Genomic DNA, 24,019 nt, shown 5'->3' on the forward strand with positions numbered 1-24,019 from the left:
TCAAACACTTTAAAGTTTAGATTATCAAGTGGCATGTGCTGTGACCATTTATAATGTTAGTAGAAATTTAACAATAGATGCTTATTCTCAAAGCAGGAAAGGTGGTAGATTTTTACAAAAGATGTATACTTCCAATTTGGAATCTTCACTTTAAGAATTCCTAGATTTAAAAGATGGTCGTTGCTTATGAATATTTATAACAGCATTCTTGTCACAATAAACGTATTCAGTAACAGATCTTGAATTGCCTTCCCTTTACTACTTTTTTTTTTTCTTCCCAAGCCCTATATTGAAGCTTTTCTTTTCAGTTGCAGGGGTTAACATTACTACCATCTGAAGAATTTAGTACATTTAGTACGAGTCAACACAGAATTGCAATGTGTATGAAACAAGTTACATTAATTCATTCTCTCTCTCCCTCTCTCTCTCTCTCTCTCTCTCTCTCTCTCTCTCTCTCTCATAAACATCTATGCCTAGAAAGATTAGCAGTATAGCAGTTTACCATTTTGGATTCTCCTATAGTTTACTTCATAGTTTATTTCTAAAATAACCCGTTTAATTATTTTAGCATCAGTCTCAAAAGATGGTAATCTGTATACTATGGAAAAACATTTGCAAGAGAACACACAACAGCAACACAATGATTACATGTGTAAATCAAACCTTGACTCTGGGGAAATGGCAAACTTGAATTCTGTCTACAGATACAACTTAGATCAACAAGGCAGCACTCAACAAGGGAATAATTTTTGCTTAGTTGTTTTTCATCCCAAGAGCCAGTGTGATTATCAAGCAGCAAAAGCAATTTGATATCCAGGAATATTTATTTCACAAACCACTAATTGAGGCTGGGCTGTTTGCTCATTAGCAGTGCTCTAGTACCCAACAGGTCTGGGAGTACTAATTTCCTGCCCATGGCTGTAAATCCACAGACACAAAGAGCTCCTCCTTAGTATATCTAGAGGTGGAAGAGACTGCACAGGCTTGTTAGCTATCAGATCCACCCCATTCTTAATAACACTTTTTAACAAAGGGTTACTGGGAGCAGAGTAAAGTTTGCCAAACAGTGAATTTGCCGATGTCAGCAACCCGGAAGGTGAGTTGATTTTGACCATATGTAGAAATAGTCAGCAGAGGGACAATAAAGCACTTTGGGGTGGGGCTCTGTGGAAGCTAAACAAGAGCCAACTAGAAAAAATAAGCAGGCTGGAGAATTAATTACCTGCAAAGGTAGACTAAGCCCAGACAACAGTGCAGTACAGAAAAGCCACACCACTCCCCCATTTGCTTTAGACTCAAGTGGGGGGGGCGGGGGGGGCGGGAAAGCAGCCTGAAACTCAGGCCTATCTCCATACTTGTTTATTTCAAATAGCTTCCCAACTGTAGTATACGCCTGAAATTCTAACAAAAGGGTTAGAAAAAATAATTGTGACAATCTCCGATAAACTTTGGAGACAGAAAATCCGCTGATTACTTGTAGACACTCAAAGTTAATTTTATTTTGGTATTCAGTGTTATTGTTTGTGTAGCACTAATAGTTGGAGAAAATGCAGTTAGTAGTACATAAAGCCATAAATCCTCTTTTAATTTGTTTTATATGTGAATATGTGAATATTTGTACTAGAAAATGTTAACCCCTTGTGTCCATTGGAGCAGAGGGTTCATGAACGCAATGAAAGTGCCTATAAATGTGTGTGTGTGTGTGTGTGTGTGTGTGTTTGAATGTGCACACATGCTCTCACACACTCACCTCCTGGGGAGAGAGATCGTTAGCTTTTATTTGGTTTTCACAGAGTTCCATGACTCAAAAGAAGTTAATAATTCCCAAGCTACACATTCACTCTAAGAAGCATATCTTTGTGTGCATCTGAATCCCAGGCCTTTTCACCTCTCCATGCTTCTGCTTGTGCTCATTGCTCTGCCTGATACACTTTTCCTTCTGGTTCCGCTGGTGAGTCCTATCCACTTTTCAAGGGTTGGCATAAGTGGCACCTTCTCTGTAAAGCCTTTTTTGCTAACTCCATCTTCAGGGGGAATGAATATTCCCCATAAAGCACCCATAACACTTTATCAAAACTTTCATGATCGCACATTATGAACCTCTGTATCTCCTGGCTAGAACCCTATCCTCCTCATATGTGGACCCAGACTTCTAGTACACTGCCTGGCATATACAGGATATTCATAAAGTAGATGAGTGGTGACTGAATAAACAATGGGGCTTACATCCTCCTCCAAAATAATTCCATGTCTTGATTTCTTCTGGAGAAATATACCTCATTTGTTTCCAGGCACACAACTCCAGATGGGCTGAAGACCCCCAGAAAAGCCCAATCTGGGCAATCACCAAATTCCAAAGCCTAGTTCTCAATGAGTGATCTTAATAAAATTAAGCTCTCAGCACATTCATTCTCTCAGTCACACAGAGTACCTTCACTCCCCACTAATGCAAGTGGGCATCTTCTTACATAAAATGGGTCTGCCTGGAACATTGGGCTTGGCGGTGGAGATGGGAAAGAATAATAAATGGTCATTAGGCAGGCACAAAAAAAAATTAGTTCCAGATGTGGCTTTGTTAAAAGCAACCACTTCATTGGTATTGCCAGAGAGGACTTTTTATGTCTATAAAGTTAATGTATTTCGGGGGTCCATATTTTTGGGTACAGTCAGTACGCAATATTTTCTTGATAGAGAGAATGATTGTGATAATGTATCTATTGCCCAGGTCCTTTTATTGTTTGAGAATATGTACATAGGATGAACCAAGGAAAAAGACAAAGCCTTTTAGTCCACCCCGTCCCTTGCCGTCACCACCTACTTCTAAGTTGGTCGAGTGAAATGTCATGGGAGAGGGGAAGAAGGTAGAAGCTGGGATGGCCCCAGAAAGTACTCTGGAATCGGGTCCAGTTATTTGGTTGGACTTTTGACATCCCAAAGAAGGGCATCCCCTGGGCCTGGGTCTCAATGAGGCCCTGTGGTAAGTATGGGGATTCGATGATGAGCAAGACACAATCCCTAAGCTTAAGGAACTCATGGTCGAGTGTGCAGATGAAGCAGAAGGAAGTGCCAGTGAGGGGAGGAGAAGCCATTATCAGGAAAGACTGCATGGGAAAGGTAACATTTGAGCTGACCCAGTGGGACTCACCAGGCAGGAGAGGTAGGAGAAGGAACTGGTTTGCAAAGGCACGGGGGCATAAGAAACCCTGGTGTGTTTACAGACTTGTAAGCTGCTAGTGGGGGCTGGGAATGAAGATATGAGAGGGAAAATGAAGGGAAATGAAATGAGTAAGTTTAACGGTTAAGACAAAATAAATTAACAAACAAAATTGAAACAGACTCATAGACACAGAGAGCAAACTGGTGGTTGCCAAAGGGGAGGGCAGTTAAGGGACTTAGTGAACGAGGTGAAGAGATTAAGAAATACAAATTGGTACTTACAAAATAGTCATGGGGATGTGAAGTACAGCATAGGGAATATAATCAATAATATTACGATAAGTATGGATGGTACCAAGTGAGTAATGGAAATATCAAGTGGAACGCTTTGTAAAATATATGATTGTCTAACCTGAAACCAATACAAAATAATACTGTGCGGAAGATAAAATCAACAGGTGTATTAAAAAAATTAAGGGTCAAGTTGTTAAGAGTTGGGATGTTATCCCATAAGTGATGGAGAAATGTAGAAGGAGTAGAAGCAGAGCAGGAACATGACTCTCTCAACTTAAGAAAGAATCATGCTTGCAACTGTTTGGATGATGGACTGTTGGGGAAAAGGCTAGGGAAGATGTGTAATACCAAAGAGAGGTGTTAGTCTAATGTAAAGTGCCTGTGTTATTTAAAGTAGTTCTAGAGTTGGGGAGAAATGGGAAGAAGATGGGTTGGTTCAAAGCCACATCATGCCACAGTCCTTCCTACACATCTTTCTGAGAAGTGAGGCCTCAAGAGCGATATCAGAAGTTCGCTTTTCCCCTAGGCTGCTTGTCCATATGTAAGTTTTCCTCTCCACTGCATCTGGCACATGAAGGAAGGAAATTCATCTTACCAAATGGTCCAGAGCTCCCCTGCTCAGTGCCGGTACCCTCAAATACACAGATGGGAAAGGAAGAGGCTTGTGACCTCCCAGGGCTACAGTACAGAGCTGGTCCTCTCCACGGCAGGACCCAAACCTAATTTCATTGAATCGCCTAGGATTAAGTTCAGTGGGATGAACTGACCCAAACTATACAAATTCTTTGATGTATAAACTAGGAGGCTGGTAGTTTTATTTATGTTGGAAGGATTGAATTATAACACTTTACATTCATATAACACGCATATTATTGAGCAAGCAATACTGAATTCCTATTCCGTGCCAAGCACTAGAGATGCAGAGATGCCGTGGAGAAATCCACAAGATGCCTCCCCTATGGAGTTATAATCTGCTAAGAGGCAGATTATAATAAGGAAACTGTAAATAAGGAAACACACTAATAAATGTATGATTCTTCATTTTGACAAGTACAGTTGGCCTTTGAACAACACAGGTTTGAACTGTGAGGATCCACTTATACATGGATTTTTTTCTAGCTTACTTCATTGTCAGAACAGTATATAATACACAGAACATAAAAAATATGTGTGAATGAACTGTTTATATTATCAGTGAGGCTTCCAATCAACAGCAGGCCATTAGGAATAAAGTTTTGGGAAGTCAAAAGTTATACATTATTTTTGACTGTGTGTGGGATCTGTATCCCTAATCTTCATGTTGTTCAAGGGTCAAGTGCACAATTAAGATGACAAACTAGGCTCTAAGAAAAAGGAAAAACTCCCTAAACTGGTTTGATGGGGGGGGGGGGGGGGGGGGAGGGGGGGGTTGGGGAGTTGGTCTGGAGAATTACTTGCACTGAGATGTATTAGATGGCTAAGAGTTCATCAGGGAAGAGAAGAGTATGGGTATAGAATTGCAGATGGAGGGTCAGCATGAGGGGAAGCTTGGGAAAGACTTTGGGGCAGCCTAGGAATTAAGAGAAGGTCTGCATTCCTAGAGTGGAGTGAGCAAAGGGGAGATTCATGAGGATGAGATTTGCACTCACCAGTTCATACTCTTGTCATTTCCAAAGTGCTCTGGCCTCTTCTATCCCCCACTGCTCTGAAGACGCTCATTATCATAATTGTGTTTCACAGGAACAGAAGCTGAGGCTTCCAGTTAGTTTTCAGTACTTTTGTCACTGGTGGGGCTGCAGTTAGTTCCTCAGACATCAGCCATATACTTCCCCTATGTTATTCCAGGAAGCAGATGCCCTGGTGATCCTGTGCTCTTTACCCAGAACACAACCCTAGTTCTACATCAAGTACCCTGAGGAGCTGAATTAGTCATCAGAAGGTTCTTTGATGTGCACAGCATCTGAGCAAAGGTAATCAGATAGTCTCCTGGGATGTTTCATCCACGCCACAGCAACACAGAGTGAACTCTCCTTGTCCTGCTACAAACTCCTCCTCCCTGAAGAAGCCCAGATAGTTTCTTATTATATAAACTTCCTTCATATATATCCACTAAAAAAAACATTGCCTGGCACCATTACTGCTTCAGAAAATTGGATTTTGAGATCATTGATTAAAAGATACTACTTTCTGGCTACCTAGACAGAATTTGACTATTTCTCAAATCTCCTCAGGACTTTCTGTGCATCAGTGAATCTCTTTCATAGTGCATTGATTCATTCTAGATTCATACACAGACAAATCATCTCTGCCTGACCTTATCACAAGGGTAGAAATAGATAAACAGGCACTTGGGCTGTTAAATAATTGATCGCACCACAAGTTAAGATGTTTATAGAAAATAGTAACAGAAGACACAATTTAAACAAGGATTTCAGACATGAAACAGGTCTGGGGCAAATTTAGTGGCTCAATGACATCATCATGGGCCCGGGGGTTTCCATCTTTTCAGTTCACCATTTTTGGGTCAAGGAAGTTATTTGTGTGGACTCAAGATAACTGTCTCAGATCTTGGCATCCTAGGTAAACAAAATAATCACTAGAAATTCAAGGATGTTTAGTCTTTCTCTTTCTATTAGCAAAAGAAACTTTTCCTAGAAGCTTCCCACCTCAACCCTAGTAGACTTCCCTTTGGGTCCCATTGTCCATGAGCAGGTCACATGCCTATACTCAAACTCATCCCTGGAAAAAGAAAAAAAAATGAAATCATCATGATTGATCTACACCCATGATTCCTCTCTTAAGCTTACCCTTGAATAAGCATAGAAGAAAGTGAACACCAAAAGTAAATTTTTTAAATAAATAAAGATCAAGCATCTGATCATAGAAAGAAGTGGGAGGGAAGATGGCTTTTAGGTTGGTGAATAGTCATTTGTACTCTGTACCTAATATGTCCAGTTCTCCTCTTGGGCACAAAGCAGGCTTGTATTTACCTATCTCCTACCTCCTCACATTGGGTGAGAAGCCTGGTGACTTGTGTCAACCAATGAAATGGGAACAGTAGTGACTTGCATCACACCCAGGTGAAAGCCTTAAGAATTGAGTGTAAGTATGTGTGGAATCTAATTAACAAAATAAACTGATGAACCAGGAGGATCCAGAGACATGGAAGCATGGAACAGAGTGTGGAATTTCAGAGGAAAGGCGGGGGAGAGTGGGTAAGTGGGAGGTAATCAACCAAAGACTTTGTATGTATATATGCATAACCCATGGACATGGACAATTAGGTGGTGAAAGACTGGGGCAGGGGGCAGGGGCTGGCTAGAAGGAGTTAATGGAGGAAAAAGAGGGACATATGTAATACTTTCAACAGTAAAGATTCTTTTTAAAAAGAACGAGTGTAAGCTTCCATGTTTCCTTTTCTTAGACTTGACAACTGTAAAGGCAGAAATGGAGTGTCCAATAATCTGGATCCCTAATGATATTGGTGTACATCAGAGTCCCTCACTACCCCCAGCACACCCATGAGCAAAAAAATTACACCTCTTTTAAGACCTGGAGATTCAAGGGATGCTTGTCATTACAGCATTATCTAGCCTTTCCTGTAACTGCTCCAGTAGGAACCAACAGCATCTGCCACAAGTATAATAAAAATGAATACCTGCCGAAGCCGGTTTGGCTCAGTGGTAGAGCGTCGGTCTGCGGACTGAAAGGTCCCGGGTTCGATTCTGGTCAAGGGCATGTACATTGGTTGCGGGCACATCCCCAGTCGGGGTGTGCAGGAGGAGGCTGGTTGATGTTTCTCTCTCATCGACATTTCTAGCTCTCTATCCCTTTCCCTTCCTCTCTGTAAAAAATCAATAAAATATATTTTAAAAATAGCAAAATGCAATATTTAAAAAAAAAGAAAAAGAATACCTGTATAATACCAATTACTAAGTTTCTATGATATAGCAGGAACTATGCTAGGACTGACAAGGTAAATGTTAGGGCTGTGCTTTATATATGAGAAAATGGAGGTTCAGATCTTGTTCAAGGTCATGGAATAAGTGGTGGAAGCCGGTGCTGAGTCTTGGTCTTTCTGTACATTTAGAACTTTGTTCCCAAAACGTAGCCATGTGAATTTATATCTCCGTTGAGCCTTACAACCTCCCTGCCATAGGCACTATCAACATCCCATGTTGCCTATGTGGAAACTGAGATTCAAAGAAGAAATGAGCTTGCCGAACTTCCCAGACCTGGGAAGACACCAGAGCTTCTGCCCTTTCCGTTGTTCCTCACCACCTTTCTGACCACATGAAAAACTGAGGTATTAGGAGTTACAAAAGAGAACCAATGTATTATAACTTAGAGCAAATGCATGGATTTTGGAGCCAAGTGCCCAGACACGTTAAATCTGGCTCTGCAGCTCCTAGCTGGGGAGCATGGAGCAACTCCTTGAACATTGCTAAGCTTCAATTCTTTCTTTTGTGAAAATGAGGCTGACCATGGGTCTTAGGAAGCTCATATATGCAAAGACCCTGCAAAGAGAAGGCAAGCAATATTTTGCCATTTTCCATTGTAGACTTGTTAATTTAAGAAGAAATGCTCAGGAATCCTCCCACGCCAGGCCAGTGAGTCAGTGAAAACACACACACACACACACACACACACACACACACACACACCAGCTGAAATGAAAGCGGTTCCCATTAAGATTCAAGGAGGTCTCCCAGGGCCCGCTTCGTGGTCACATAAGGGCTGGCAGGTCCTCTCTGAGGGCTGGAGAGAAGTTTTGTTTCCCCAGCTGCAGTCGCAGGGGAATGCTCCGCAGGCACAGCATTGGGAACCTGTTTGGCTTGGCTCAGTAGCCTGTCAGCACATTCAGGAAGTGAAGTCAGAGAGAGGCAGGATTTCAAACAGAGCCAGCTGCACACAAATGCCTGGGCAGTGGAACGCCTGGTCCACGCAGGGTGCCTAGCAGCCCGGCTGCCCTGGGTGCTGTGAAAGAAGCCCTGAGAATGGCTCAGGGCCAGAAAAGGAAGAAGCAGTCACTCACACCCAGACAAGGACAGTGACTTCCACGCCAAAACCACCAGAAGGACTGCACGGGTCAGCTCAGCCAGCCTCTGGGCCTTGAGCAAGGGAATGGCTTAGCCTGAGTTCTCAGAGCTTGCTGGGTGGAGGAACTAATGTGTATCTTTTGGGGGCTTTGAAGTCAATGTGTGAGAGGGGAAGGGAGAAAAAGAGGAGAGTAAAATGAAGGAATGGGTTAGGGGTGTTAGGGAGGGTAGAGAAGAGATGGATGTGCCTGAGAGGATATGGAATCCTGAGAAGGAACACACTGCCACTTTCTAGCCATGTCCCCATGTTCCAGAGAGAATACAGTAACCGAGACCTGAATTCTAAATCCCATCTCCAAATCTCCTACCCATGAGCCTCTGTTTCATTCATTTCTCTAAGCCTCAGACTCGTTAACTAAGAAATGCAGATGGCAATACCTATCTCATAGGGTTGATATAAGCATTAAATAAGCTAATATATGTGACAGGGCTTAGCCTAGTGCTGGAAAGCCATTCATGTATCAGTTAGGATTCATGGTTGCCAAAGACAGAAAATTCAGTTTAAGTAAATAGGAATTTTATGTAAGTGAAAACCCATTAGTAGAGGTAGCTCTAGTGGGAAGAAAAAGGAGGATAAGAGAGAGCCCTATGTGGGGCTCCAATGGCATCCTCAGGCTGTGATTTCTCTCCATCACTCAGCTTGCTATGGGGAGCATTAGCATCATCCCCAGTCTCCATGTGACAGTATCCAGCAGCTCCCACTCTCCGCCCATAGCAAGATGTGGGATGGCTCCAGCAGTTCCTCACATCCTCTCAGGATGGTGTTTCACTGGCTTGATTGGATCTCATATCCACCCTGAGCCAATCACCATGGCTTAGGGATGGTGTGGGATATGCTGATTGGCTTAGGGCTAGGTCAATTGCCCACTTCTAAAACCACGGTTTTGGAGTCCCATTAAACCTCATGGCCAGAGATGAGAGTGAGGAAGGAGGCGATCTTCAAAGCAAAATAGGGAGCCATGAATGAGTAGATGCCAGAAGTCAAAAGAAAATAAATAGACCAGAGCCCATCTCTTTTGTGATTATTATTGTTACTTTTATCAAATTTTACAGGCCAGAATAGAGGGGCATCTACTGACCTTCAAAAACCCAGGTCTCGGAAATCAAGGTCCACTCTCTTCTAATGGGTTGGGACTCCAGATATAAATAAATAAGAATATACTTTTCTGGATGGAAAATGCACAGGAGGGTTGTTGTAAACAATATTACATACATAAAAATATTCTGTAAAAATAGTTATTTATTAATAGTACTTGCTAACATGATGAATTTTGTACCAAAAAAAAAAAAAAAAAAAAAGTGGCGGTGGGGCTTGGGGGGACTTCTCTAGGCCAATTATATAGAGAGTTGAAGATTCTCCACAAGACTTTGAAATATTGAGAAGCCCAAATACACACACTCTGGCCTACGATTTTCTCCACTCACCTGATCATTGAACTGCATTGGACCAGGATCTGCAGCAGTATCTCCACAATTCAATTGCTGAAGCAGTAGAAATGGAAAAGAGAGTGAAACAAACAGTTGTCATGACTGAATTCTTCTCCCCCCCACATACCAAATCAAAGATTTTTATACCTGGGAGCCACAGATGTGGGCAAGATCTCCGAAAATTCCTAGAACTGTTTATTAGTATAAGAAGTGAATCCAGTGTTGCAAGTATGAAATACCAAGAAAGTTGGATGAGTATCTGCTGTGCATCTTAAAACATTTTTAGGATGCAATGTGGTAACCAATTCTTGGTGTAAATAGCCTTACCATCTTTCTACCTTAGGATAGTAAAATGGGATTGATTGATTATAACTCTCAGAAGGCACTGTTTCTCTATTCATTTAGTCCATGTTTATTGACTATCTCCTGTGTGTCAGGCAGCCCCTTAAGCACAGGAGGTGAGAAGCTATGGAAAACATTGGGTCCTACTTTCAAAAATGGCGGCATTCAGTATGTTAATTGCCATGGTAGAGGCAAGTACAATGCACCTTGGGAGCAAGCAGCCCATGTGAGGGAGTTCAACAGTGGCTGTACTGAGGAAATGATTTGGAATTGTATCTTAAGAGATGAGTGGCAGTCTGACAGAAAAATAGGTGATGGCATTCCAGGGAGAAAGGACATTAGGGACTAAGGCAAGTAGGACATCAGTCAAGTGTCGACTATTCATGGGAAAAATGAATGGAGATCCTGCCCACTTATTGTCAGGTAAGGAAAAGAGCCATTAAACAGATTATTAAACAGATGACCACAGTTGCTTTATCTAGCCCAACATTTTGCAAAGTGCTACCTAGATGTGGAAGCTGAATCTCTGCAGATCCTGTGAAGGCACTAGCAGAGCATTGAGGGGCAGGAAGGTGGGGGTAGGGGAGCAGACTGGCCATTGGGAAAGGCCTCCCCAAGGCAATTGACCTTGAAACCAAGTCCAAAGAAATTATTTGGGCATATGGGGGTGAATAGGGAAAGCATCCCTGTCTTGGGCAAGAGCCTGTTTTAGAAGTAGTGAGCGGCCAGCATGACTCAGTGGTTAAGTGTTGACCTATGAATAAGGAGATCACAGTTCAATTCCCATCAGGGCACATGCCTGGGCTGAGGGCTCAATCCCCAGTGCGGGGCATGCAGGATGCAACCGATCAATGATTCTCTATCATTGTTGGTGTTTCTCCCTCTCCCTTCTTCTCTGAAATCAATTTTTAAAAAAGATATTTTTTAAGAAGTGAGAAGACCAGTGTGGTTTGAATGATCTAGGGCACATGTGTCAAACACAAGGCCCGCGGGCCAAATCCGTCCCGCCAGGCCTTGCAATGTGGCCCGCACCGCGCTGTCATCACTGCACTCCGCTGCGTTTCCATCACAATGACAGTTTATGACTGTTCAGTAAACCATTCGGCCTGCGATTTAGGCTGGATTTTAGATTTTGGCCCCTTCTCTGATTGAGTTCGACACCCCTAATCTAGGGAAAGGGGCGAAGAAGGAGGAGACCACAGGGCAGGTGGATCCAGATGGTGTACAGTTTAATGGGCGTTTCTGAATATAGGACCCAAACCCTCCAGTTTTCACCAATCTGAGAGCTTATGTGACAGTGAAGAAAGAGAACCCAGGCTTTTTCTGAAGGTCGCACACTTTGTTCTTAGGACCCAAGCTCTGATCCCAGCTTCAAGACATTATTGATTAAGCTTTTGTGATTACTCAAATGGTGGTAACTGCCTTCCGTGTTGCCTTGTTTCAGCCTCACAATAGTCTTTTCAGGCAACTAGCACAGGCCTGTTCCCAGGTGCAGACACTGAGACTCAGAGTGATTACAGAAAATGGCCAAAGCCCCGTGATGGCAGCAGGCAGGAGCAGAATTTTAGCTCTCATGTTGGGTTCCCAATCATTCTGTCAACCCGCCTCTGAAGGAAACCAAAAGCATTGGGAATCTTGTAAACTTCCAATGCTAAGCAGTATTAACCTCCCCGCATGGTACTTTCACACATAGTAGGTTTAAAATGAATGCTAATTCCGGTTCCTTAATGTGGATCAGAAACTCCAAGGACCTCTTGATTTTCTCTCCCATCCATATCTGGGCTTCATGCCCCTGCTGTTTTGAATTCCATTTCAAATGAAAACACACACACACACACACACACACACACACACACACACACACACTAAAAAGCACGCTCAGCCAAGCCATTTGGATTTAAAACAGACCAGCACAAACCTGGAAGGAGTCAGGATTCCCCCTAATATATCAAATATTGCGGCCAGCGCCAATCTGAGAGGCTTTGCTCCGTTTTGTAAAGAGAACAGGCCGTATTTTGAAAATGGATGAGTAAGGTTCACTGTTGCGACTTGTTTCAAAGTCTGGAGGCCAGGCCTAGTTTTGATCTGACAGGTCTGGGTCTCCAAATGGGAGTTATTCTTTTGCAACGACTCAGAGAAGCTTCATGCTCTCCAGGCACAGACCTGGACCAGCGTCTCTTTGAAGACGTCCTCCGCGGGTCTTAAGAGAGATTTGGTGCCCGTTGTGGAATCACAGTAATGAGCTCAAAACCAATGTTTCTCATTACGCTAGCAAATCGTTCAGCCCCTCTGTTTGCTCAGGTGTGCGACTGTGCCCCATGCCATGATCTCTATATAATAACAAACTAAATATTTGTAGATGCAAGAAAAAAAAGAGGAAAAAAACAACTGGTGGAGTGAAAGCAATATATTTGCGTGCTGTTTTATTTATAATCGGTCACTCTCTACTTCATGAGGAAGAAAACAATGTGCTAATGAAGTGGCAGGATTCATCCAGTTAATTACCGAATAAATACATCGGAGCTTCTCTGCAGGGGGCTCATCCAGACTTGAACAGTGCCGCTAGATGGCGCCAGAGGGCAGACGCGGTGCTCCCTGCTTCTCAGGGTGTAAACTAGGATTAGAAAAAGCCCAACCAACAAATGCAGCTGGGACAAAAGTATGGGCGTCTTCCGCCTTCAGAGGGGACCAAGGATAAACACTTTTTTTTTTTTTTTTTTTAACAAAATAAGAAAGCATATGCGCTGGAAATTTACTTGCTCCACTATCCAGGGGCCAGGAAGCGAGCACCAGATGCTAATACAGGGCAGCTCTGATTTCAGAATGAAGAATAAGGCTCAGCAGGTAGGGAGGCCTTGAGAATCAGCACGGAACTTCCAAGAAGCCCACGCTGGGCCCCCGAGCTGCTGAGGGCTTGGCTCAGAAAATTCAATGGATTAGACAATGAGGTTTACGTTGTCAGAATAAACCCATCTGCCTTACTAGAGGGACCAGCTTGGTATACTGGGACATTTTGAAGTACTTCGTTAAAAATCCTACATATGTGGCCTTGGGCAAGTCTGTTTCCTTCATTGGGCAATAGTTTACTCATCCCTGGAATCAATGTAATAGTTGTAAAGGAGGGAAGAATAGTTGATTGATGCAAAATGCTCAGTGCAACATTCAATATTCAGCAGTCTTTGAAAACCTCTTCCCATCATGGCACTAAAACTCATTCACATGGGAATGGGGGCCACTTTAGGTGGAAAAAAAACACACCAACTTCTTCATTTGTGTCACCACTGTGTCTGATACACACTAATTCTCCATAGGCTCATCACACTATTGTACATTTTATTTATTTATACAGGTTATTAGATAAGGTACTCCTTCAAAGTAAGGCTGTGCTCTAAAACTCTCTTTGCATTCCCAGAATCTATTAGGGCCCCTGGAACATAACAGCTATTGAATACACGAGTTTTTCTTGGGAGCAAGTTGTTCCAATCCACCAAGATGAATGATTCAGATACAGTATTATGGCCACATCTCACTTTTTTCTTCACTGAGCTCAGGAAAGGAAAGAGAAAAACACTACAAACCCGTGATGAAAATTAATTCTGAATTTTTTGTTTTAGTCAAAGCCCAAATAGGAGTCAGATGCTGAGGAGCCATTTTTAGTATTGGCCAACTCAAGCAGCCAAGACTCAAAATAAATTCCAAGATAGAATTACAATATTGAACATAATTCTAAGATTTTAGTGTCAGACTGAAGACTTAGGCATGTGGTATTTTAGTCTCTGCAGGCCAAAGAGAGAGGTACAGAGAGAAAGGAGCAACATGGATGAAACCAAATGACAGGCAGCCAACAGAGTCAGGGATGCCAACAGTGGCCAGTACTAAGGAAATGGAGACACTAGAGTTTAGCTATTATGACCCTTGGGACTTCCTCTCTGGTATCCTGTGTACAACTCACTCACCATCTTGTCAGTCTCTGTCTTGAGAACAAAACCAGGACTATTAGTCACTAAAACCCAGATAGGAGAGGAATTCTAAGTCCCACCCAACAGAAGACTGAGACTCTTCATATTTCTCTTCAGTGCTGGCTCAGAAACAGGGTAGATGCTGGAGAAGAAACAGTGAGGGTTAATGAGGTAGGAGACCAACCTGTAAAATTTCAAATCTTTAGGCAGAAAAGTGAATACCTACTTAGGTCAATTCCTGTTAGTTACCCACAACAGGAACAGAGCCTAACTAAAAATATAGGACATCATGAACAAGATTTAAAGAAAAAGCTAACCTGTCAGGCTCCAAAAGAGGCAGAGTCCAGAGCAACTGAGGGACTTTGTATGAAATGCATGCCTCAGTCATATTTCTATGCTTTTTCTCTCTTCAAGAGACAAATCTTGGGAGAGAGGGAAGATATTGTATTAGCTTGAGTTACGTTTCTACCACTCCCCATGCATGATCCGATGGACAATTCCTTCCACAGCCATAATCAATAGGACCTGGTATTTCCCCATAGCTAAATTGGGTGTGACTAGATGTCAACCTCCTCACTCTGGATAATTCTCTCATTCCCAAAGCCGTGGCTTCAAGAATATTTCATTTACTCCCCACAGTTGTGAATGTTTCCAGGAGGAAACATTCTTATAAATCCTCATGAAATGTTCCTGAGCTGGGACTAGTGAGTCAAGAGAAACATGCAGGGGTGCAAAATTTAAGGAGGCACTCACTCTCACCGTTGTGCAAGTGTTGACTCGGCACGTGTATGACTCTGAGAGTAGGTGCCTCCTTAAGTTTTGCACTAAGGGTGTTTCTCTTGCCTCACCCTGCTCAGCTCCAACAGCTTCCAGAGGCTGCTCCTTCACATCACACTGTCAGGACCAGGCTTCAGACTGACTCAACCTGTTGATACATCCACCCCCTGAGAAAGTAACTGGTCTTAGTCTTTAATGTTGATTATGAGATGTAAGACTGAAAAATTTTCTGAAGTCCTCATTTCAGTGCACCCCTGCCATTTGGAGAGCTAGCTTTTATCTTCGGCTGGCAGCAGAGTGAACAGCCCTTCTGAAACACCTCGCCCTCCCTTCCGCTCTCCCGGCAGGCAGTCTTGTTTACATATTGTTTCTATGGGTGAATCATTTGTAGCACAAACACAGCCTCCACTTGTCCAAGAGAACGCGTTCAAAGCTATCCTTTCTGCTCTACATAAAACCTCATGGGTAACAATAAGTATTCCAAATAAGACTGCTATTTGTCAGCCTCTCAAAGTCAGAGAACAGAGGAAAGGAACCATGTGCCATCAAAAACCATTCTGAAAGAAAGCACAAAACCCTTCCTCTGATAGCTTGTTTTTGTTTTGTTTGAGCTTCCACCTTTTTCAAAATTAGCTTTTATATTAAGCTTCCTGCAGAAGCCTTTCCTATTCCTTTTGCTTCTGGTTTCGGTATTATTTTTGCATGAAACTTCCTGAAATCCATTCAGAGTTGTCATGGGGTGGGGTGGGAGTGGGGAAATGCTAGTTTAAGAGCCAGAGTTTAATCACCATTTGCATCTTAGGGATCAGAACCCCCAAGTCAAGGTTAGGGGAAATGTAGTCATTTCTCAATATTGTGTTTATTTGATATGCTGAATGTATGCACAAAGACCTTCCAAAAAATACATTTTTTGAAGATCCCTGCCAAACTCTGAGGAATGGATAAAGGTCAGATGATGAGACAGGGGCTGGAAAAGGCCACAGAAATGGAGAATGGGGGTTTGGATCATGTCTTGTGAATAAACACTGTTCCAGAGGCTTCACGTGAATTATCACAGCCCCCTTCCAAGTGAGTGGTTTTACCTCCATCTTACAGGTGGAGAAAAGGAAGCTTAGAGAGATTAAGTAGCTGGCCCAAGATCACACAGCAAAGAGATGGTGAGTGGAAACCCAAATCCAGGTTGACCCAGTCCAATGCTTATGCTTTTTCAGGTGTACCTCACTGTCTGTGAAAGTTCAGTCTATTTTTTTAATTTTTTTTTTTTTTTTGGAAGGGAGGTCAGCAATTTGTGGTGCATCGGGAATCTAGGGACCTAGTCCCAGAGTGGGGACCTGAGACAAAGCATTTCATGTCCCTGGGCAGCGGTGTTCTTGGCTGTATAATGAGAGAGTAGAGCCAGCTAGTTCTTAAACAGCTTCTGCTCTCTGGCAATGTGGGTATCCATATCTACTTTCATCAAAGGCATCCAACAAAAGAATCAAAATAACAGGAAGGGTGAGCCGCAAGTAGGATCCCTCCCTATGGGTCAGGAGTCCAGGAAAGGCCAGGGACAGACACCGCAGGATAAATAAACTGGGTTTTGGTGTTCATTGCACCCTTTCATTTTCTCTTCAACTCCTTCATCCTCTGCCTCCACCTTGCAGGTACTCTGTTCCCGGCCTGACCACCTCTGGCCCCACCAACTGTGACACCCTAGCCGGCCTTTCTCCATGCCTGCCATGCTGAGTTAAAGATCTCTTTGTTTTTGTTTTTGATCTAGCCAAATGTATTAGTGTCCCAACAGTGAAACTTAAAAAAAATTATTTGTTAATGTTTAAGGAAATTCTATATTTAATATAACGTGTATTGATTTAAAGAATAAAGCATTTCAGAAATACATTTTTAGCATTGTACATTCTCTCTCCTTTTATGTAAATTATATGAAGATGCTTCTCCAACTTGAGTAGACATAACCCCTAACTGAAATGAGTGGCTTAGAAGACAGCCTGGATGGACTTTCAGCTCCTACCTCTGTCACTCAGCCAGGAGCGCTGTGCAGTATACAGCTCATATGTGTCAGTCCTGGTCCTAGGCCAACCATTGATTCATTTGAGTGAATTATACTTTCCCCATCCCATTATGTTGGCCAAAAGGAACGTAGGAGATATTCTTGACCCTTTTTCTTCACGTTTATCTTTCTTGTTTTACCCACCATGCTATTGTTTTATAGTATCCTATTTATCTCTCGGGTTTTCCGTTGTTCTCCATCACCACCACCACCTAGTGGAAAGAACATAGCCTCCCTTCTTTGAAACTTCAACTCTAGCTTCCTAACTGGCTTCCTCCTCTCCCCTCTATAATGTCCTGCCTTGTGTGTATTCCTATCATCACAGCCAGAGGGTATATGAACACAACTTGCTTAACTCGGAGAGTTAGCAAATTGAAGGATCTTTTCAAAATGTAGACATCCCTTTTCCTGCTTGTTATTCTCAGTGGTTTTCCATGACTCTTAAGCTGAAGACAAAATTCCTTGACTAGGCCTTCTGCCCATCAGTCCCCTTCCTGTGCCTCCAGCCTCGTTTTGCATGGCCTTCCCTTTAGCACTCATCTCCCAGCTCCTCTGGACAGTGGCCCATGCGTATGCTATTCCTTCTACTAAAGCACTGGACCTGCCCCTTTGCCTATTAACTCCCATTCATACTTCAGGTGTCTGAAGGATCAAGCATTGTGCCTCAGCAAGGCCTTCCCTGATCCCCCTGCCTGGCCACCACCCCTTATAGTACGTCCCTCAGCGACAAGGGCCTTCCTCCCTGTGTGGTACTCATCAGATACAATTTCTCTGACATCGTCTCTCTCTCCACCCAGGCTGTAAGGTGCATGACACGGTGTCTGGGCTCATCACTGTACTTCTGGCTGCTTAGCATACTGTCCTATAGCTGATAAATATATATTGAAAAATGCAGTTTTGGCCCAATTGACCATCAACCTATGAACCAGGAGGTCACAGTTTGACTCCCAGCCAGGGCACATGCCTGGGATGCAGGCTCAACCTCCAGTGTGAGGTGTGCAGGAGGCAGCCAATCAATGGTTTTCTCTCATCATTGATGTTTCTCTCTCTTCCTCTCCCTTCATCTCTGAAATAAATAAATAAATAAACAAATAAATAAATAAATAAATAAATAAATAAATAAATACAAATGCAGGTTTGTCTGGATTGGACAAATCAACATCTAACAATGACCAAGTTTGACAACCACTCATGTGATCTGTGAGTTTAGCTTCCCCAAACTAGTTGTGGAAAAGGAAGAGGAAGAAGAGCAAATCCTAGAAAATTAGCAATTGATAAACAGTTTCCTCTTAACCAACCAGTTCCCAATGCATCTTCTACGAGGCATTGTGGTTAACTGGTTTCTAGCAATTATTTGTTGAAACAAATAGATAAAATAAATTAATTCAACTCTCAGATTATATGTTACATCTGCTAGGAAGTCATTTCTAATGGGTACAAGCCTCCATAAATAATCTCCGTCCCTTATATGTTCAGAGCATTTCACCATACCCTCTCTGATGATAGTTGTTATCTTGCATTGAGTTATTTGGGTATATGCCTTATCTCTTATAGCCACATTGTAATTGTCTAATTTATTTCTACTCTGATTCTCCAAAACCCAGCACAGTGTCTATCTATGGTAGTGCTCAAATAAAATTTGGTGGATGAATGAATGCACAAATGAATGATAATGCTAAATTAGCTCTCTCTCTCTCTCTCTCTCTCTCTCTCTCTCTCTCACACACACACACACACACACACACACACACACACACACAGGTGGACTGTTGTTTGACAAATTTCTGACCCTATATTCTCTTTCTCTTCTAAAAAGCTGGGAAAGAGATTACTTAGGTACTCTAATTACTTTAGTTCCTTATATATCTTTTATTAAGACTTCACTGTGAAAAGCCAGATTTTTGTTTTCCTTCCCTCAGTTTCCCTTTCCTCAGACAAACATTTTCAATCCATATGATCTCAATAACTTTCTAATTTAAATCAGAGAACTTCCAGAACCAGATAATTTGACCCAAATACTTCAGAGGTTTGAAATGCAGCTTTGGAGATCTCAGTACCTACCATGTAATTGCCTAAAATTGAAATTCAATTTAGTAACTACCAATACTTTTCTTGAGTCTCTTGTTTTCTTGAGTCAAATACATGCATTGAAACATAGCAAATCCATTCCTCTTTTCAGGTCCTCTAATTAAAAAGCAGTTTAGCCGAAACCGGTTTGGCTCAGTGGATAGAGCATCAGCCTGTGGACTGAAAGGTCTCAGGTTCGATTCAGGTCAAGGGCATGTATATTGGTTGCGGGTACATCCTCAGAAGGGGATTTGCAGGAGGCAGCTGGTTTTTGTTTCTCTCTCATCGATGATTCTAGCTCTATATCCCTCTCCCTTCCTCACTGTAAAAAAAAAAAATCAATAAAATATATTTTAAAAAAATAAAAAAGCAGTTTAGATAATTTTTCAGGATGATAGGAGTTTCATCACTTTTCTAACCAAGAGTTACCATTAGGATCAAATATGTGTACTGAAATATGCTTTAGAGATACCAAGTTTGGGAGCAGAGAGAAACTTCAGAGGTTATTTGACCTACACACCCATATTACAGATGAGAAAGTGACTGGCCCAGTGGGTTCTGAAACTAAAATTCAAATTCAAGTCTTTGGGGTCAAAGTATTTCTTGTGCCCCCTATGATGTGCCAGGCTTCTTAAATACTTTATCACTGGTTGTCTCTAGTAACACCTCAAAAAGGTTTATCATTCACATTTTACAGGCAAAGAAACTGGGCTTAGAAAGTTGAAATGATGTGTCTCATGTCTTCTGGGCTTATTAAGTCCTCCACATAACCAAGCTGGGATTAGTTCTCTCTCTCTCTCTCTAAATCTGAAGACAAAACTTCTTCCACCACACCACAGTGTCAAGTTCAATGGGGCTTCAGTGAAGAGAATGCTGCCACTGGGTGCCGGGTTTAAGGCAAAAAGAATGCGAATTCTAGGCTAGAGATGTCATATGCTTGCACCCCTACCCCCAAAACACATAGCTACCAAAAGCTTTCTGGATACTTATACAATATCTTCTCAAACTTTACTGTAATACAAATCACCTGGAGTTCTTTTTCAAATACAAATGATAACCACATAGATCTTGGATGAGGCCTGAAATTCTGCAGATTCTGAGATTCTAAGATGATGAAAACGCCCCTTGTCTAGGGACCACACCTTATGAAGCAAAGCTGCTGGGGCTATGACTTGGTTTTCAGCACCCTCAGTCCTGGATTTGTCCAGCATCAAAATTCATAACGTCAGGGAAGGGCATCTGTGGTTGAGTAGTTGGAGAGGGCAGATCATGCGATATCATTTTCTGAATATCTTACTATGTGCCAGGCATAATGCTAAGGACTTCACAAGTACAATCACATGTAATCCCCAATATAACCCTCTGAGTAGCTAATGGTATCCACATTTAACAGACAAGGAAACAGAGTTTAGACAACTTCTCCAAATTCACTTGGTTCTGTCTGATTTCAAAGCTCATGCTCTTAACCACAATGCCTACTTCCTCCACAATGAAGAGTGTCTCCCTTACCCCCAGGGCAAGTCTGAATGGCACTGTGGAAGGCGAAGGAGTCTTTGAGTAGATATTGATGAGCTGCTGTGGACATCACAAACCCAACACCAAGGTGCGAAGAAATGTTTTAAAGCACGTATTGGTCAGCTTGTAGAGGACTGTGCAAAGGATTCATTCACATTCAGACAGAAAAAATATGACTAGTATGAGTGGAAAATTACACATAACTTACACATTCAAAAATAGGTGAATGATTAAATAAAACACAGGTAAAGTACATACTAACTAGTCAATGAGTATACAGATTTCAGATCATATATTTGCTAATATAACATGATCTAAATGTTGTTAGAAAAAGGGTGTGTGAGTGTGTTTGTGTGTGTGTGTGTGTGTGTGTACATAGGAAGAGATTGGAATAAAATACTCCAAGAAATTAATAGCAATAACTTTTGAATGGTATTATTATTATTCATGTTTTTCAATTATATACTCATCTGTGTTTCTTATATTTCTACAAAAGCACCTGTTGTAAGTATAATTTTTTCAAGAAAACAAGGAATTGAAAGAGAAGCCAACAAAAGCTGAAAAGGGACCAAAAAAAAAGGTAGGCATGTACACCAGATATTAGAATAAATTATGAAGCTATAAGTATTACAATTTAAATTGAGAAATATTAGACTGATAAAGCAGTGGAAGAAAATAGAAAATAAAGTAAAAGAGCCATAAAGATTTGAATAAATAATTTATTTCTTCTCTTAAACTGAGAAGATTTTTCTAAAAATAATATAAAACTATTGTATGTCCCCCAAAATACTGTATATGCAGCTATTGACAAAATGGAGAAAAACATTTCTATCATGGAGAATAACTAGGACTAATTCCTTAATATGTAAAGTGTTCTTACAACTCAATAGGAAAGTTGATAAAAACATGAACAAATCTATTTTTTTAAATAAAAAAAAAGAGGAGAAAAAAAAGAAAGAGAATGAATCCTAGCTATAGTAGCATTTTAAAGGGGGCACTGCTTATACCACTGTCCACCCTGGCCATTGGAGTTTTACGTAATTATAAAAGTAGAAATTTAAATCAAGCTAGATCAGAAACAATTCCATTAGTCACATCTGACCACTAAGGGGTTCTTCAATAACTTAGTGAGTGAGAGATAAGAAGTTAATACTAGGATCCTACTGGTCACATTTCAGTTTGTTGTATATACTCAGGTTTACACGGACGGTGTTATAAACCATGGCAGGAAGAGAAGTGAAATGTCATCATGAACAAAAAGGGTGCTGAGAGGAGACTTACATCCCAGTGCCTCCTCCAGCTGTTTGTATCCTTGGATGGCCTCACTAAACCTCACTTTCCTTATCTATGAAACAGATACAACAAATCCTATTTACAATGGTTTTCTGTGGGGGGGAGGGGAGGGAATAAGATGACATATGGAAAGTGCTTAGTACCTTTAGCGCATACTCAATAAATAGTAACTGCTATACGTCCTCAGAATTATTGTTTCCAGCATGTAAGGGCAGGAACAAAGCCAATCGTTTTTGCCTCCCCAGAATACTGATCATGGAGGGGTCCCTGTGATTGCTGGGCTGGAGGTGGACACATTGTAGTGGGAGCATGTGTGGAACAGGGCTTTGCCTCATGTTCAGAGCCCTACACCAGCCTGGGTTCTCACTTAGAGGACCTCTCAGCACCTCTGTATCATGTAGGGAGAACACTGGTGGTACAAACTGCAGGAGTCAAACGAAAGCAGATCATATTTGGGAAAACATCCCCTGAGCTGTAAAGCTGTCGGCCTCAGCCCGGCCTTCCCTAGTCCTGGAGGCAAGCCTACCTGGGAAAGTTCACCTCAAAGGTTCCTTCTTCATTTCCTCATCCCAGTGGGGCTTGGAAGGTGTTCTCAGCTAAGCATCTGGCCGCCTGGCTAGGCCCAAGTAGTCCCAGGCCTAGTGCGTGACACCAACATCCAGCTGCCTGGAAAATGATGGGACATTCTAAAGTCTAGTATCCCCTAAATTGCCACTGCCGACCAAGCACATGCCATCTGGTCCCAATTCCTATGCCTTCACTGCCAACCAGACCAGGACCTAACTTCCCAAGACCAATTAGCAGCTACCATGGGGTGAGGAAACTTTTTTCTGCCAAGGAACATTTGGATATTTATAAAATCATTCATGAGCCATACAAATTATCAACTAAAAAATTAGCCTGCTATATGTGATCAAATATTGTATTTAATCAACTCACGCCTAATGCTTTGGCAAGGCCAGACCACATGATTGCGCAGGCGTTATATGGCCTGTGGGCCCAATATTCCCCTCCCCTGATTTATGGCGTGTTTTATGTGTTCTAAGCTTAATGCTAAATATTTTCTGTGTTGTATTTTGATTAATCTTCCCACCAGAACTCTGAGATAAGCACTCCTATCTCCTTTCAACAAGTGGGAAGACAGTTGTTCTGTCTTAAACACAACGCCTGTGATTCACAGCAGCTTGCAGGCAGCCCGTCCCCTGAACCTCTGTGCAGGCTCTGCGGGCCAAATTCTGTGCCAGCCCCAAGAAGGGTCTGGGTGCTGGCAGGCAGCAGTCATGCAATGGAGAGCCATAAAGACCCAGCCTCGACTTATGCTGTACAGAAGGTCAGTACAGAAGTATAGTAACTTATGGGTCATAAGTGATGAAAGAGGGCCTCAAACCCAAGTCTGTCCAACTATGATCTGGGTCACGATGCCACCTCTCTAGGAACTATTTTCAGATGTGCCCCAGGAAGTGAAGTGCCTACCTAAGATCACACAGCTGATAGGTACCAACACTGAGATTAAAAGCTACAGCCTCCCAGTCCACAGTCATGTGCTCCCCACGACACCAGGCTGCTTCCCCAATCTCATAGACGAGCTTCAGCGCAAGTGTGCCTTCCCTGGGCCCACAGCCTGTCACTGTTCCAGACACTGGTCGTTGGCCTGGAACCCTGTCTGGCATTCCTTCCTGGGGGCTGGGTTCTGGAGTCTGTCCTTGTTGCTGGGACATGTATTAAACATGAGCATACCTTCCCCAAAGGGGACAAATCCCCTCTTGGTTCCAAAGAATGCAAGTAGGAATTCTCACATCTACCCTTGATGATAAGAGGAAAACTCCTTATCCCCTTGGTTGCTAAGCTGGATCTCCTAGGTTGTCCAGCTCCTAAACTGACTTGAGTGAGGCACATTCTGACGTGTCCTGGTTTCGTCCTCCTGCTCATTCAGGCATGCTAGGGATCCATAACGCCTGTGTCAAGCCTGACCCATAACAGCCGTGAGCTGTGATTCTTTTATTGTGTTTGTTTCCCATTGTAAAAGCAACTTGCTCCTTGTGTCCTCCCCACAGCTGTGACGA

The sequence above is a fragment of the Pipistrellus kuhlii genome, unplaced genomic scaffold, assembly GCF_014108245.1.
Source record: "Pipistrellus kuhlii isolate mPipKuh1 unplaced genomic scaffold, mPipKuh1.p scaffold_m20_p_2, whole genome shotgun sequence".
NCBI classification, from domain to species: domain Eukaryota; kingdom Metazoa; phylum Chordata; class Mammalia; order Chiroptera; family Vespertilionidae; genus Pipistrellus; species Pipistrellus kuhlii.